The sequence below is a fragment of the Arachis hypogaea genome, chromosome 18, assembly GCF_003086295.3.
Source record: "Arachis hypogaea cultivar Tifrunner chromosome 18, arahy.Tifrunner.gnm2.J5K5, whole genome shotgun sequence".
Classification (NCBI taxonomy): domain Eukaryota; kingdom Viridiplantae; phylum Streptophyta; class Magnoliopsida; order Fabales; family Fabaceae; genus Arachis; species Arachis hypogaea.
This window is the reverse complement of record NC_092053.1, coordinates 89,061,881-89,065,023: the sequence shown is the minus strand read 5'-3', so window position 1 is coordinate 89,065,023 and position 3,143 is coordinate 89,061,881. Positions and strand designations below refer to the sequence as shown.

At 42.7% G+C, this 3,143-nt stretch overlaps 1 non-coding gene across 1 annotated transcript; it reads right to left on the bottom strand.

Moving 5' to 3' along the window:
- Positions 1-765: 765 nt before the first annotated feature.
- LOC112773675 (small nucleolar RNA R71) lies at positions 766-873 on the bottom strand. The gene has a single exon (XR_003188213.1). It is a non-coding gene; the product is annotated as a small nucleolar RNA R71 (small nucleolar RNA).
- Between the last annotated feature and the right edge of the window lie 2,270 nt (positions 874-3,143).

The window sequence follows — 3,143 nt, the reverse complement described above, 5'->3', positions numbered from 1 at the left end:
CTCTTTTTCTAAAAGTATTTTCGAAAATTCTCCCTCTCCCATCTTATTCTATTTATTTATTCATCTACTAACATCTCATCTCACATCTCTGCCCTCCTCACAGTTGTGTTTCTTTCTTTATATCACATTCTTTGTCTCCCTCTCTTCTTCTACTCACACAGGGATCCCTATACTGTGGTATAAAGGATCTCTATTATTATTATTATTTTTCTGTACCCTCTTCTTTGTCATATGAGCAGGAGCAAGGATAAGAACATTCTTGTGGAAGCAGATCCAGAACCTGAAAGGACCCTAAAAAGGAAACTAAGAGAAGCTAAAATACAACAATCCAGAGATAACCTTTCAGAAATTTTCAAACAGGAAGAGGAGATGGCAGCCGAAAATAATAATAATGTAAAGAAGATGCTTGGTGACTTTACTGCACCTAATTCCAATTTACATGGAAGAAGCATCTCCATTCCTGCCATTGGAGCAAACAACTTTGAGCTGAAACCTCAATTAGTTTCTCTGATGCAGCAGAACTGCAAGTTTCATGGACTTTCATCTGAAGATCCTTTTCAGTTCTTAACTGAATTCTTGCAGATATGTGATACTGTTAAGACTAATGGAGTAGATCCTGAAGTCTACAGGCTCATGCTTTTCCCTTTTGCTGTAAGAGACAGAGCTAGATTATGGTTGGATTCTTAACCCAAAGACAGCCTGAACTCTTGGGATAAGCTGGTCACGTCTTTCTTAGCCAAGTACTTTCCTCCTCAAAAGCTGAGCAAGCTTAGAGCTGATGTTCAAACCTTCAGACAGAAAGAAGGTGAATCCCTCTATGAAGCTTGGGAAAGATACAAACAGTTGACCAAAAAGTGTCCTTCTGACATGCTTTCAGAATGGACCATCCTGGATATATTCTATGATGGTTTATCTGAGCTATCAAAGATGTCACTGGACACTTCTGCAGGTGGATCCATTCACCTAAAGAAAACGCCTGCAGAAGCTCAAGAACTCATTGACATGGTTGCAAATAACCAGTTCATGTACACTTCTGAGAGGAATCCTGTGAGTAATGGGACGCCTATGAAGAAGGGAGTTCTTGAAATTGATACTCTGAATGCCATATTGGCTCAGAATAAAATATTGACTCAGCAAGTCAATATGATCTCTCAGAGTCTGAATGGAATGCAAGCTGCATCCAACAGTACTCAAGAGGCATCTTCTGAAGAAGAAGCTTATGATCCTGAAAACCCTGCAATAGCAGAGGTAAATTATTTAGGTGAACCTTATGGAAACACCTATAACTCATCATGGAGAAATCATCCAAATTTCTCATGGAAGGATCAAAAGCCTCAACAAGGCTTTAATAGTGGTGGAAGAAACAGGTTTAGCAATAATAAACCTTTTCCATCATCCACTCAGCAACAGACAGAGGACTCTAAACAAAATACTTCTAATTTGGCAAACTTAGTCTCTGATCTGTCTAAGGCCACTGTAAGTTTCATGAATGAAACAAGATCTTCCATTAGAAATCTGGAAGCACAAGTGGGCCAGCTGAGTAAAAGGATCACTGAAATCCCTCCTAGTACTCTCCCAAGCAATACAGAAGAGAATCCAAAAGGAGAGTGCAAGGCCATTGACATAAGCACCATGGCCGAACCTGTGAGGAGAGGAGAGGACGTGAATCCCAAGGAGGAAGACCTCCTGGGACGTCCAGTGATCAATAAGGAGCTTCCCTCTGAGGGACCAAAGGACTCTGAGGCTCATCTAGAGACCATAGAGATTCCATTGAACCTCCTTATGCCCTTCATGAGCTCTGATGAGTATTCCTCTTCTGAAGAGAATGAGGATGTTACTAAACAGCAAACTGCCAAGTTTTTTGGTGCAATCATGAAGCTGAATGCCAAATTATTTGGCATTGATACTTGGGAAGTTGAACCTCCCTTGTTCATCAATGAACTAAGTGATCTGGATCAACTGACATTGCCTCAGAAGAGACAGGATCCTGGAAAGTTCATAATACCCTGCACCATAGGCACCATGATCTTTAAGGCTCTGTGTGACCTTGGTTCAGGAATAAACCTCATGCCCCTCTCTGTAATAGAGAAACTGGGAATCTATGGGGTGCAAGCTGCTAAAATCTCAGTAGAGATGGCAGACAGTTCAAGAAAACAGGCTTATGGACAAGTAGAGGACGTGTTAGTAAAGGTTGAAGGCCTTTACATCCCTGCTGATTTCATAGTCCTGGATACTGGAAAGGAAGAGGATGAATCCATCATCCTAGGAAGACCTTTCCTGGCCACAGCAAGAGCTGTGATTGATGTTGACAGAGGTGAAATAGTCCTTCAATGGAATGAGGACTCCCTTGTGTTTAAAACTCAAGGATCTCCCTCTGCAACCATGGAGAGGAAGCAGAAAAAGCTTCTCTCAAAGCAGAGTCAACCCAAGCCCCCACAGTCAAACTCTAAGTTTGGTGTTGAACTCCCATATCCAAACTCTAAGTTTGGTGTTGGAGAGTTTCAACAATGCTCTGCATATCTGTGAGGCTCCATGAGAGCCCACTGTCAAGCTATTGACATTAAAGAAGTGCTTGTTGGGAGGCAACCCAATTTTTATTTATCTAACTATATTTTTCTTAGTTATATGTCTTTGTAGGTTCATGATCATGTGGAGTCACAAAATAAATATAAAAATTGAAAACGGAATCAAAAATAGCAGAAGAAAAATCACACCCTGGAGGAGCATCTGTCTGGCGTTCAGCGCCAGAACAGAGCATGGTTCTGGCGCTGAACGCCCAAAATGGGCAGCTTCTGGGCGCTGAACGCCAGAACAGGCATGGTTCTGGCGTTCAACGCCAGAAATGGCACACAAATGGGCGTTGAACGCCCAAAATGGCCACCAACCTGGCGCTGAACGCCCAGAGTTGTGTGCAAAGGCCTTTTTACATGCCTAATGGGTGCAGGGATGTAAATCCTTGAACACCTCAGGATCTGTGGACCCCACAGGATCCACTCAGGATCTGTGGACCCCACAGGATCCCCACCTACCTCCACTTACTTCTTCTCACCACTCTCTTTCACACAACCCCATAAACACTCTTCCCCAAAAAAACCCTTCACCAATCACCTCAATCTCTCTTCCCCATCACCTCTTCACCACTC